General features: G+C 41.9%; 1 protein-coding gene across 8 annotated transcripts in view; it reads left to right on the top strand.

Annotated features, from left to right (window-relative positions):
* Positions 1–14,213, top strand: part of LOC149148004 (ras-related protein RABH1e-like) — a 479,517-nt gene that overhangs the window by 68,309 nt on the left and 396,995 nt on the right. Inside the window, exon 3 of one of the 8 annotated variants that reach the window (XR_016263151.1) lies at positions 13,700–13,900. The exons of the other annotated variants lie outside the window; for them this stretch is intronic. The gene's annotated coding sequence lies outside the window, so the exon portion shown is untranslated. Of the gene's footprint in view, positions 1–13,699; positions 13,901–14,213 lie in introns of those variants that run through there. 8 annotated transcript variants of the gene reach the window in all.

Consider the following 14,213-nt stretch of genomic DNA (forward strand, 5'->3'; position numbering starts at 1 on the left):
CATATGGAGAAAATAGAATCTCATATACTATTCAAAATTCAACAAACTTAATAGTTTTCAGGAATTCAGGATCAATGGGATTGTGGCATTTCATTAGATTATATCATGTATGAAGGTATGCGATTAGCATGTAATCAAGAGCACCAAGCCCTATATGTACCCTAGTTTTGGTGGTGTTAATTGTTGAACTCCTTTGTCACGCCCTTAGCAAAAAATTACCTTTCAATCAAGTCAAAATTATCGATCAAGCATGTTAAGCTTTTTCTACCATATTTTAAGTCTTGGATTAGGTAGTTTGATCAAAATTGGGCAATGTTGACTAATATCCCTAGACAATCGAGGTAGAGGCAAAGGCTAGACAAGAGGAGAAGAATCTAGATTCTAGATGGTTGATGCATCTAAATGGTTGATGCTCGAATAATTAATCATTAATGTACAATGGATGCTATATCTATCTTGATTTATGTAAAAATATGCATGCTTCCGTATCTTCTACAACTAATTTGGTATTTTGGATGTTTTTTTAATATAAATGAAAAAAAATATAATTATATATATATATATATATAGTAGACGCTTCTGAGATGCTTCTCTTCCTAGAATTTTGGGACCTACTTCCAAAAAACATCCTCGTTTCGTCCCCGCTTTGTGCAACATTGGGTTGGATGCTCTATCCTCTGGCCCTTTGGTCTCACACTCCGGTTCCTGGCATTGGATCTGATTTGCTCCTCAGCAAATTTACAAATCTCCTCAAGGCCTCTGCGCTGCCTCAACATGGCTTTACGTTGCCCAGCGTGGCTCTACATTGCCTCTCCCAGATCTTTCTCTGCCTCCTCTGAAATGTATCCCCAGATCAGGGAACTCTTGAACCGGAAAACTATCCTTGCCCCTCACTGCAAGAAATCTCCTCGATGACTTCTCCTGCAACTGTTGCACTACTCTCTTGAGAAATTGATCTCTTGATCTCACTCGATGTATTTTCCAATTGTCCATCAAGCCTCTTCTTATAATCTTTTCGTTGATCAATCAACGACCCATATTAGATTCTAATCAATGGCTCAAATCATCTTGGCTTGATCCTCGTCTTCTTCTAGAAGATTCACACCCAGTTTAATTAATACACTTTAATTATTTTAATTTCCTAAGTTTAGACTTAGGCATCCATTAAAAATAATTAATAATTTTAATTAAACCTCTTTCGGGTGGAATTTCGCAAAATGATTTATGGGTATTGTGGAATGCATGTGTCCTAGCCTCCCTGCAAAATCTTAAGGCTAGAGCACATCCGATGCTACCAGAAATCAACAAGGTTTACTTCTTGAGAGCCTTGCAATGGTGGAATGCCCTAGGTACTGTTACCCACCAAAAGTGGGTAACCCATAGGAGAAATGTTTTCTCTTCATTTGTCAACAAGTTAGCCAGCAACCCTATGATGGTCCATAGATAACTTTACATGGAGCTCTTCACTTATGCTTCAGTCAATGCTCTCTCCCAACTAAAATTCTTCTTGAAGGAAGGTGGGTCATTTATCAAAAGGAACATTAACCATTTTTGTAATCATGTTCCTTCATTTAATGTTTTGGGGCATACCAATATGGATCACAAGCCAAGCTGTAAGATTGACTGCTGTTGATTGTAATGTTGTTCCCATACTTCACTTGGGAGGTTATTTTTTTCCCCTAGTCCAATGTGATCTCCCTTGAGGTCCTTCCTTCAAGAGGGGTGCTAATAGGATGGACTGATTGAAGTAGCATGCCCAAGGTAATCCATACTTACCACCTTCCATGTTTCCTTTATTATTCACATCCATTCTTTGGTTGATTGTCATTTTTAATTGGCATTGACAACTTATATCCTTAGCTATGAGTCGCGGATTGATACTTTTCCCTAAGAGGTTGATGCAGTTGAAAGAATGATTAAAGCATATGAAATCACAATTAAAGAAAAGAAAAATGCAAAAGATGGTTGGGACTTAGTACGCATATGGGAAAAAGACTAGCATGAGCTCTAGCCCCTTATTGGCCATTACCTAGTTCCTTAGCATATCAATGCTCCATCATAAAGGAACCCTTGAATGTCCCAACCTTGATGAGCGAAAAACTACTATGTCTTTAAGGGGTGTTGGAAAAACATAAAGCAAGCTTGGTCTCCTAAGTTATGTAAGAAAGAAAGATAAATTACTAAAGTAAAACTAAAAGGCACACTAGTGGGGTGGAGGAAGTAGACTGAGGAAAGGGGTATCTCATGCCTCCATGATTTCTCCCTCTTCTCATTATAGTACTTAGAGATGTTGGACGCCCTCTAGCTGGTAGCATGGCTATGGCCATCTTCCTTGAAGTATTCCTTACTCCATCACCACCATTATCATATGCACATATGGATTGATCAGTTTACCTGTGAAATGGCCTTCCCCTTAGGGATTGGAAGCACCTAATAGGGCTGAAGGTATAATCATATCCAACACAAGTCTGGTAACTTGCTTACGATTCCTAAGAAAGACATTAGAAGGTAGGGTTTGTGTGAACTATTTTTGTGCCCCTAACATTGAATATGGTTCACAATGATACTTTAATTTAGGTTTTTATTCTTGATGATGTTGATCTCACTCGATCTTGAGGGTATGTTTTAGGTTGTTCATCACTCATGCAACAAAAATTCTTTCAAGGGAGACTTGACACTTATCCAACACCATTTAGAGGACATTTTTCCCATCCTTGAGAGCGGATATGACATTGTAGCCCCAATAGTGCCTTCCTGAGATGGATGTTGGGCTTTAAGGAGCCTCTACATGGTTGTACCCATCTTGCTACACCCCTGGAGGTTGAAACGTTGTACCAGGAATCCAAGGCATTGGCTTATTTGATGATGTGCCCAGATGGACCTGTTGTCGCTCAGATTGTACAAGCATAGTGCAACAATGACTCAGGTCACCTTGATCCTCGATCTCTCCGTTCTAGCTGTCTCCCAACAACATGCTATGGGGGGTAGTCCCTATGGAAGATGGAAATGCAATATTTATTGGCAACCAACAAGTCCGTGAAACACGATTGAATGGCCTAGTCACTTGGCTGATTATAGCAAGTTGAAGGATTAGATTAAATTATTTACGAGATCAGTGCCTTATGGAGTCAATTGCTTGCTTTAGATCAATTAAATACCAGGTGACCAGATGAACAACCACTGCTTAGATGCTTCACTATCTTATATGCTATGCAAATCGTATGATGTAGGTGAGATGCAACAATCTTGATTGATATTAATTACATGCCTAGCTAAGTGTATCCCTTGATCCTTATCTATTTCGAGGCTAGTCTCAAAAGTAAGTGGTAAAGAGAAGTCAATGCGAAGCAAGCAAAGACTTGGTTAACGATACCTCCCCTTGAAATCTAACATACCCGGTGCCTCCGACGTTGCAGAGACTGTGGCTCTAACGGCTGCAAGGTCACTGTTTTAACCACTAGAGAGGGTCTAGCGTTCGCAAGCAAGATATGAAGGGTGTTCCTATCTTTCTATCAACCAAGCTTATGCTTGGAGGTAAGTTTAATTAATGCAAGACTAGGCCTAGGATGCGAATACAAAATTGATTTGAGTGACCTTGAGTTAAGATTGTTTATGTTCTTAAGTACTTAGTTATGATTTATCTTATGACAAAGAGCACTTAATAATAAATGAAAGACAATCTTAAACACAAGATAAAGTGCTCAATTACTAATGCCCACCAGATGTATCAAATCTAACCAAGAGGTAATTGCTCAAGAAATAAGATAAATGCTCTTAACAACAAATCACCAATATGCCAACGATAAAATTATCACCCACAATAGATTTTAACCATGAAACAATAATGACAATGATGGCAAGCAAAAGAGATTAGAGCACTTATCCAAAATGCTACTTAAAACAATTAACCAAGGTTTTCTTCAACACTTACAAGAATGAAAAGGATATTAATGACAATAACTCAAGCTAAGATACCGGATTCGTCCAAAACCCTTGACGAATCGCAAATCGAGCGAATCCGACACGATTCTCTGCGGATTCGTGTATTTCCTTTATACATTGAAAACACATAAAATACATTGAAAATTGCCTGAGCGTGGACCTGAAATTTTATAAAAGATCACTTATAGCGCCATCGGGTCCGGCTCATCGGGTTGCACACATGACTTAAATGAAAGTCCTGCCCCTTTGGTTGCGCCGATAGCGAAATGCTGATTTGAGACCTGCTGATGCGATATCCACCGATGCGATGGATTTTGGCCTTATACTTGGAAAATATTGCAAATATGGGAAAAAGGCCGCTGGCGGAACTGAAAAATATACACTGGAGCGTATATAACCGTCGGGTCGGGTTATCGCATCGACAATATGTATGTGCAAAAGGCCCCGCCCCTTTGAAAACGCCGATAGCGATATGCCGATGCGATCATCGGCGATCGCATATCGCAAGATATAAAGGCCTCGACCTCTTTGTAAGTCCTTCATTGCGGCACCGTCGATCCGATCATTGACGATCGCTGATCGGCGGGGTCTTGCACCGCTGACACTGCCTATTTGCGCCGATTGCGATTTGCCGACGCGATCTGGACCGTTGATCGGCTAGATCCAATGGCTGTTGTGAATTCGGACCTTTAAGCATGCGATTTGGGTTTTTGATGGTTTTCGAGTGTTTTTTGCCTCCCGATAGTGTATTTCCTCCCTCCTAAGGGCTTTTCTTTTGCAACATTTCGATCGGTGGAAGGCTTTTAACCGAAATTTGAGGATTTCAACAACAACAATGGATCCTTTGGCATGAATTTAGGTGTGTTTGTAGACTTTGAGAGCCTTTAGAATCCATTTTTGATCTTTTTGCATAGCAGAGCTAACAAGACTTAAAAAGACAAGCTACAAGGCAGCCAGCCAACTCTCGAAAAACTACTTGCCTCAAAGCCTAAGATGTTGAAAAATCAGCCCCAAGGCTCCAAGGGAGCCCACCAGAAACATAAATAATGAAGGTCATCTCCTGGAATTATAGAGGTATGGGGAGTAAAGTTAAGGAAGAAGCCATGAGAAGCTTAATAAGAATAGAAACTCCAGACATACTTCTCGTCCAGGAGACTAAGCTGGAAGACATAGTCTTCCTGCAAGCAAGCAAGAAACTTTGGTTTAAAAGTGAAGCAAGAGCAACCTCTGCCTGGGGCACCTCGGGAGGGATTGGCACTCTATGGAACACCAACAAATTTGCAGTCATCTTTGAGGCTAGTAATACTCATTGGTTGCTGCTGAAAATGTAGAATCTGGATACCAAGGAAATCTTTTGTCTTTTCAATGTATACTCTCCAGTCAATGTTGGGGAAAAAAAGGATTGCTGGGATTCTATAAGGCACCAAGCAGACTTGATAAACCTGTAAAATATAATTATTGTTGGAGATCTCAACCTCACTCTTCATTCGCCCGAAAAAAGAGGAGGCAGTGCAGTCCAAGATCCGGCAAGGGAATGGGCGGAGGATCTTATGCAGGACTGGGACTTGCTGGATATCAAACCTTCTTCTGGTAAGTACTCTTGGTCTAACAAAAGAGTCGGCCCAGGTCATATTGCTATCAGATTAGATAGATTTTTCATTCAAAGCTCCTTTCTGTTACTAGGTTTAGAACCCAGAATGCACATTCTTGCTAGCAGTGTCTCGGACCATAAGCCCTTAAAGCTAGAGCTCCTAGCCCATCTAGATCTGGGTCCTATTCCCTTTAGATTTAGTCCTCTCTGGGTCAAGGAGCCAAACTTCATGCAATCAGTCAAGGATTGTTGGAGCCCGCCTGTCAAAGGATCTCCTTTCTTCATCTTGGAGGAAAAGCTGCGAAGGGTAAAAGGAGTTCTAAAACGTTGGGCCAAAACCCTGTCCAACCCTGTTACAGAAAGGAAAGCCATCAAAGCCTCTCTTGCCTCTCATCAAATTCATATGGAGAACGCTTTAGTCACTGAGGAGTTGTTAGATCAAGAGGCTCATCTACAACAGTGCTTTCATAAGGCCTGCTTAGCTAAAGAAGAATACTGGAGATTAAAATCTCGAAATATCTGGCTCAAAGCAGGGGACAAGAACACTGCTTTTTCCCACAAACAAACCCAGGCCAGGAAATGCTTCAACACTATTTCTGAGATTAAGAAGGATAACGACATTCACAAGGATTTTGCAGATATTAAGAAATCAACCTTTTCTCACTTCCAAAACTTGTATAGTGATGATAAGGATCTGCTCCAATACTCAGATCTGTTAGACATTATTCCTTCAGCAATTTCCCCTCATATGAACGATATCCTTGAGGCCAAAGTCTCTAAAGATGAAGTTAAAAAGGTCCTTTTTGATATGGATTCGAACAAGGCCCCTGGGCCAGATGGCTTCTCTGCCAGGTTTCTCCAAGTTTATTGGTCGATTGTTGAAAAGGATCTTCTCAAAATGGTTCAAAAGTCTCAAAATACATAGAAAATAGGAGGCAGCACAAACTCTGCTTTTTTAGCCCTCATACCCAAAGAAAAAGGCACCAACAACTTCAGTAGATTCCGTCCAATTTTCTTATGCAATACTGGGCACAAGTTAATCACCAAAGTAATTGCAAATAGACTGAAGCTCATTCTTCCCAAAATAATTCCGGAGAATCAAGGAGGCTTCATCCAAGGAAGGCAGATCGTGGACAACTTCACCCTCGTTCAAGAGGCAATCCATTCAAGTCTTCTTCGAAAAGAACAAGGTATGGTGATTAAACTTGATTTAGCAAATGCCTTTGATCGAGTAAATCATAGTTTTCTTTTAAAAGTCATGAGAAAGTTTGGTTTTGGAGAAAACTTCATCAAATGGATCCAGGCATGCATCTTGGAGCCATGAATTGCTCTTCTTGTAAATGGAAGAGCCACTGATTTTTTCAAAGCTTCGAGAGGACTTAGGCAGGAGTGTCCTCTTTCCCCTCTGCTATTTGTCATCCAAGCCTTTGTTCTTAGCTTCCTATTAGACAAAAAGATGCAAGATCAAGATATTAATGGGCTGTGTATTGCAAGAGGGGTCAAAAACTGATCCAGATTTAAACAGGAACGCAATAGATTACAGAGATAACCATAAATACAGAGATGCAATAACCATAAACACATATATGCAGCGGAAATAATGATTCATTTCATTAATGGAAAATACTGAATACAACCAGAAATGGGAATAAACCAGCTAGGGCGATGGTAGCTATCTCTGAGAAGAGATGTGCGGCTACATGCCTCTGAACTGTTCCGAACTCTATTACAATGAGGCTCGAAGGCCTATTTATTGTTGAGAAACAATGGAAAACCCTTCACATACCGAAACCTAACCCTAGAAGATGAAACGCCAAATTGTGGGCCCCGTTTGGGTAAATTGGTACATCAATTTCCCGGGGTCGTAACTTTGGCATACGATCTCCGTTTGACGCGTACGATAGCTCGTTAGAAAGATCTATCCGAGTACTACCACTTTGGGAGGCAACATAGGGCTCGGTTGCCCCAGAATTCCAAAAAAACGTCGTTTAGGGCCTCAAAACGGCTCCGGAAGTTCAAGACCCGAAAAACTGCTAAAAATAGTAAACTGTGCTACAATTAAGGAAACTGAAAATGCTGAGAAAGACAATGGTGGGGGTCCAGGTGGACCTGGCAGGTGGCCACCAATATCCACCTGGATCATTCCTCCCCCCTTAGGAAGCAATGGTCCCCATTGCGTTGAGTTCCTCCATCTGCTGAACTTGTCCTGCAATCTCTGATGTGTCCAGTGATGATGGGAAGCATGGTTGACGATGGTCCACATTGAACATTTGGTGCCAGTGAAGGAATGGAGGAATGATGTGCTCCAAAGCATTGTTCCCCATAGCCTTGGTACTGTTGTAAAGACCATGTCCGAGTGATCTGAGCTTCTGATGGGTTCTGGTAAGGCGTTCTTTCTGTCGATGCAACCAGACTTTGTTGCCCACCTGAAACTTGTGTGGTACCCATGTGGGTGAGGAGAAGTTGTTCCTGTGTTTTGTCATGACCGTATCCTTTTGCTGCTGCTGCTGCGTGGAGGAACCCTTTGTAGGAGTCATGGATGTAGCAACGATCTTCCCCTTACTTTGGGAGTGAACCAGACAGATGAATTTCCTGGTCTGTGATATGAGCTTGCTGCCTTTCTTGGTAGTAATCAAAGATGTGGCGGTAGGTGGGGCTACCTCCGGTATCCTGTATAATGAATTATTCAAAGAAATAATGACAGCACGAGGCCTGGACTCATACACAGCATGTCGCCTCCACAAGTATGGTTGGCCTAATAATACATCACAAACATCCAGAGGTGTAACATCACATAATACCTCGTCAGTGAAGGGCTTGATGCTGTAGGGAAGGCGGCACTGCTGGCGAACTTTCAGATCTCGTCCTTCGTGAAGCCACCCTATACTGTACGGCTGCAGGTGCGGTGTAGTCGGTAGGCCCAACTGCTTCACGACCTCTGCTGAAACCAGGTTCTTTTGGCTACCACTGTCGACAATGAATCGCAGTGGTGAACCCTTCACCCACATCTGTGAGTGGAAAAGACGCTCGCCTTCCTCTGGATTTTCGGGCTCATCTTTCTGGATCTTGGCGGTGGCAACAATGGCGCTGGGATCCGCATCAATGATCTGCTTCCCTTTGCCATTCCCTTTGTCGAGTTCTGGCTCAGGGTCGGAACATGCATCTGATTCGGAAGCCTTCAACTCCGCCACGAGCGACTGCTTGGTCCGACACTCACTTGTGTTATGAGTGGGACTCTTGTGGAACTCACACCACTTTCCTGTGTCCTTCTTCGGCTTCGTGGTGTTGTTCTTTTCTTGCGGCTTCGACGGGTTGTCTTGGGTCACCCCGCCTTGGCTTTGTCCTTTGGGCTTCGGATTTGCAGATCCAAAGTCTCGCTTCTTCTGTTTGAACTTTTGCTCGATTTTGACAGCGTATCGGTATGCTGTGCCGAGTGAGGAGATGTTCAAGAACACCATCTCTTCCTGGATGTATCTATGCAGGCAGCCGCGGTATTTGAGTACCAGATGCAGCTCAGAATCTTTGATACCCAACTGTGTGCGAAGGGTATGAAAAATGTTTGTGAACTCTGGCACATCTTGGTCTCGTTCCTGTCGCAATGTGGTCCATTTGATGTATTTGTCCTCATAGCTTCCGACAGGGTAGTACTGCTCCTTGATGGCATCCCGGAAGTCATTCCAAGTGGGTGCGGCTGAAAATAGTGATCCTGTACTTTCATCCTTCTGCTCGCAGTAGGTTTCCCACCAGTCCTTGATGTGGGGGGCTGCTTTGAGAAGAGCGAAAACAATCTTTTCCCGGCTCGAAAATTCATGAACAGAAAAATAACCCTCTAGCAGATTTAACCATTTATCTACGGCATCTGCGTCTATCTGACCCTCGAATATGGGGATTTCAAAATTAACTTGTACCTTAAACGGCGTGGCGTTTCTAGAGTCGCTGTTGGAAGTCGATGCGTCGCCTCTGGGTAGCCGCTGAAGGATCTGTGCAAAGCTATCCATCATCGCGTTCCTTTGCCGCTCGAGCGCTTCTTCGAGCAAGATTTTGATAGGATCTCCTGCCCCCTCGTCTTTCTTCTCATCCGCCATGGGAGGCCGTCGGGATTTGCGAGGCTGGTCTTGCAAAGGTTCGACCAGTTCAAGCCCTAACTCCTTATATCCCGACCTCGTTGGGGACATGCAAAGAAAAACAGAGAAAAAGCAGACCGCTCTGATACCACTGATCCGGATTTAAACAGGAACGCAATAGATTACAGAGATAACCATAAATACAGAGATGCAATAACCATAAACACATATATGCAGCGGAAATAATGATTCATTTCATTAATGGAAAATACTGAATACAACCAGAAATGGGAATAAACCAGCTAGGGCGATGGTAGCTATCTCTGAGAAGAGATGTGCGGCTACATGCCTCTGAACTGTTCCGAACTCTATTACAATGAGGCTCGAAGGCCTATTTATTGTTGAGAAACAATGGAAAACCCTTCACATACCGAAACCTAACCCTAGAAGATGAAACGCCAAATTGTGGGCCCCGTTTAGGTAAATTGGTACATCAATTTCCCGGGGTCGTAACTTTGGCATACGATCTCCGTTTGACGCGTATGATAGCTCGTTAGAAAGATCTATCCGAGTACTACCACTTTGGGAGGCAATATAGGGCTCGGTCGCCCCAGAATTCCAAAAAAACGTCGTTTAGGGCCTCAAAACGGCTCCAGAAGTTCAGGACCCGAAAAACTGCTAAAAATAGTAAACTGTGCTACAATTAAGGAAACTGAAAATGCTGAGAAAGACAATGGTGGGGGTCCAGGTGGACCTGGCAGGTGGCCACCAATATCCACCTGGATCAAAAACATAAATCACGACTTATTTGCAGACGACACTCTACTTTTGGGTACTGCCTCTCTTTCCTCTGCCTCTAAATTTAAAGCAATTCTGGATGAATTCAGTGAGGCCACAGGCAACGTTGTAAATAAGAACAAATGTCACATCTTCAGTTGGAACACTTTGCCCAGATTGCTCTCTGCTATTTCTAGATGTTTGGGTTTTGCAGCCTCCTCTTCTTGAACCTCTTTCAAATACTTGGGCCTTCTTGTTTTTCATAAGAGACTTACAAGCAAAGACTGGCTCCCTCAGCTTGAAAAACTCAAGACTAGGAACCAAGCTTGGGGTTACTCCTGGCTCAACACTGCTGGCAAATCTATCCTAATAAAATCTGTGCTCACCAGCCTCCCTCTATTTCAATTTGGCGGGCTTCTTGCTCTGGAAATCATATTAAAAAAAACGGAAGAGTTCATGTGGAGGTTCTTTTGGAAGGGCGGAAAACAGAACGAAAACAAGCTTCCCCTTATCAGCTGGGAAACAATCTCCAAGCCACTGTGGGAGGGTGGTTTGAAGTTCAAAAATCTCTATCAGCAGAATGTGGCTATGGCAGCTAAGACTATCTAGAGGATCATTGCGCCCAAGCCGGGCTGGGCCCAACTGGCTCTCTGGAAATAGTATTTCAGAGGTCTTCGTTCAAGCTATTTAGGCAATGTGATTCATTTGCCTAACTCGTCTTTCCTTAAACTATATGTTAAAGCTGCTCCCTTAATCAATGCGCACTTCTACTGGATCCCAGGAAATGGCAAAAAGATCAACATCTGGACTGATAAAATCATGAATATGGACCCAATTGAAGATAGAGCCTCCATTAGAGCGTTGTGATGCTGGATGGATAGAGAGGGGCTGAGTTCGCTGTGGGATATTTTGCTTTGGTGCGATTCTGTTTGGGCAGGTTGGAAACGTATTGAGGTGCTAGCTCATATGCTCAATGAATGGATCACGTTGCTTGATCTTCTTCACGGCTTGGCGCCCACGCACATGAGGAAAAGAGATTCGAAAGGCTGGGGGCCGAATGACAGAGGCTACGCTGTCTCCATGGGATATGCCAAGCTGAATGAGAGGCCATACGTCCCCCTCGATCCAGCACCATGGCAGGGAGTCTAGCGTTTTCCCTCATGGCCCAAAGTTGACTTCTTTGCTTGGCTTCTCTGCCATGGAAAAATCCTAACGTATGACATGTTGCAGAGGAAAGGGTTCCACGGTCTCTCCATCTACTCGCTGTGCAAAGAAAATGTAGAGACAACAGTCCATTTAATCCTTGAATGCAACTTCTCTAAGCAGTTCTGGTTCTCCTTTATTCACAATTTGGATCCCAACTTTTCGCTTCCTTGTTCCACTGCTGATCTTTTTTCTAATTGGGCAATCAGATATCCTGGCCCAACTCCTAAAAATCAGGTAATCAAAATTGCATGGGCTGTTCTTCCAAAGGTTATTTGTTGGCAGATATGGCTAGAACAAAACAGAAGAATTTTCAGAAATACTAATCAGAATGACAAGGTCTTAGAAATCAAGTTTAAATGTCATTTAAAGGAGTGCTTGAATGATATAAAAGATGATTTTAATCTCAGCCAACAGGACATCGCTTGGGGATCATTCCTTGACTTGCAATTTCAACCAGCAGTTAGAAACACCCCTTCTCTTAAAGACTGGCAAATAAGGAAATCTGAAACGGACTTTCAAGACTGGCTCAAATCGCACTCAAGGCACTCTCTCTTTTTGGATGGGGTAGCAAAGGGCACTCCGGGAAAAGCTGGTGCAGGAGTTGTTGTTGTAAATCCATTTGGGGAAAAAATTCATTCCTATGCTTGGGGGCTTGGACATTCATCCGGCATTCAAGCTGAGGCTTTGGCCCTCTTTCAAGGCCTCAAGATCTTCAAATATTTAAATATAAGTGAAGCTAATGTTATAGGTGACTCCTAGATCATTATAAACACAATGATTTCCAACTCCCCAACTTTGGATCTTAAACTAGCAAGGCTGATATCCAGAATCAAGGGCTTGGAAAACGCTTTTCAGAAGTGGACTTACTACCATGTGCTGAGAACTCATAATAAAGAGGCGGACATTGAAGCCAACAAAGCTGCCCTCCTCTCCACCGGGGTCAAGATGAAAGACGAAGAAGAATCGTGGGAACCCATCCCTTAAGCTGATTACTGCCATGTTTTACTGCTTGCTCTTAAATAAATTTGTTTGTATCTTCAAGTGGGGAAAAATTTCTGAAATTGAAACTATAGATTCCTTATCAAGGAAGAAGTCTTCAAGTTTTAGCTGCATTTTCATTCTTACCAAGGAAATGCAACAGGAAACAGACATCCTCAATGTAATCAGACTTTCGGCATTCAGGCCAAGATGAATATAAATACTCCATAATCGTTTCTGTCAAAAAAAAACACATAAACAATTAACAATACACGAACACCATATTTTACCCTAGAATCCCTTACAAGAAAATTGAATAATATATCTACTATTTTCCATGGCTTAAAAGAATCCAAACTAGCCAAAGTGAGCCCTCCAATCAATTCAGGAATATTACAATAGAGAATCCTCAATATTTTAACAACTTCATCACATATAATCGACAGGCTCTAAGACCATGGGCCACAAAAGTCATGTGCTCACATTTATGATTTGTTTTAGCTTTATTATTACTTAGTATACGAGCAAATGATATAATCGAGTAAAAAACATAGTAAATTACTCCATAATGGCTTTCCTCATCATTTTTAATACATAGTATATGAGCAAATGATGTAATCGAGTAAAAAACATAGTAATTTACTCCATAATGGCTTTCCTCATCATTTTTAATACTAATAAAAATCTTCGCTATATCCCTGGAAACTTTGTAAAAATATTCTCTTAGTAAGAAGTCAAAGAAAACTTCATATGGATGATCTAATTAAATACTTTCTTTTCAACATTTATCTAGTTTCTAAAATTTCTTATAACATGCTACAGCCTTACGGCGTTTCCGTTGCAACATGTGGTGCAATTGCTAGTTAGGTCGATAGGCCTTCCTATGCATCAACTTCTTCGTCAACACTTTCATTCTCTTATTAACATCTGTCAAGCATCCCTTGATCATTCATGCACGTCTTTGTATTCAAAATGGCATCATATTGCAAAATATAGAAATAACTAAAAAATAGTTGCAAAAAATCTGTTGAACAGAAAGCCAGAGAAACCGGGCTTGCCAATGTCACTGTTGAATATGGCGGGCATCTATGGGTTTTTGGTTTTCTTGTTTTGTAATTGAATTCTATTTTTTGCTTGGCAGATTGATTGGGGTTATCATATATTGTGAATTCTGGTAGAGGAGAATTGTCTGGCTAACATTAAGTACCGAGAGAAAATTGTTGGGAAAGCAGCATCTCAAATGGGGAGGTTATATTTGGTTCAGTTAAGTGGGCGGATTTACTGCTATTGATCATGGCATAGCCATCTTGCAAATATTGATCAGATCCTATCCAAGGTAGGTGGCGTGATCGTTTTTTTTGCATTATGACTGGGATGCTTTTTAGCTTGGTTTTCAGTTTTTGCCAGAGTTTTATGTTAGGGCAATGCCGGGCCTATCTGAAGTGCATGCTTGTGCTTTTGCTCCAGATTTTTATTGTTTTACAGTGTGCTGTGAGGAAGTAGTCCCATACATTATTCGGATTACCTATTTTGTGGTTTGTTGAAAAAGGACAGTAAAGAATGTTTGATACACAACACAATTTCACAATCAAATTTATGTCAAAACAGGGCATTATTGGTTCACTGATGATGTTGAGTTGTTGTGCCCTCCACAA

The sequence above is a fragment of the Pinus tabuliformis genome, chromosome 9 (assembly GCF_031772625.1).
Source record: "Pinus tabuliformis cultivar Carrire ecotype Pingquan chromosome 9, CPIR1, whole genome shotgun sequence".
NCBI lineage: Eukaryota > Viridiplantae > Streptophyta > Pinopsida > Pinales > Pinaceae > Pinus > Pinus tabuliformis.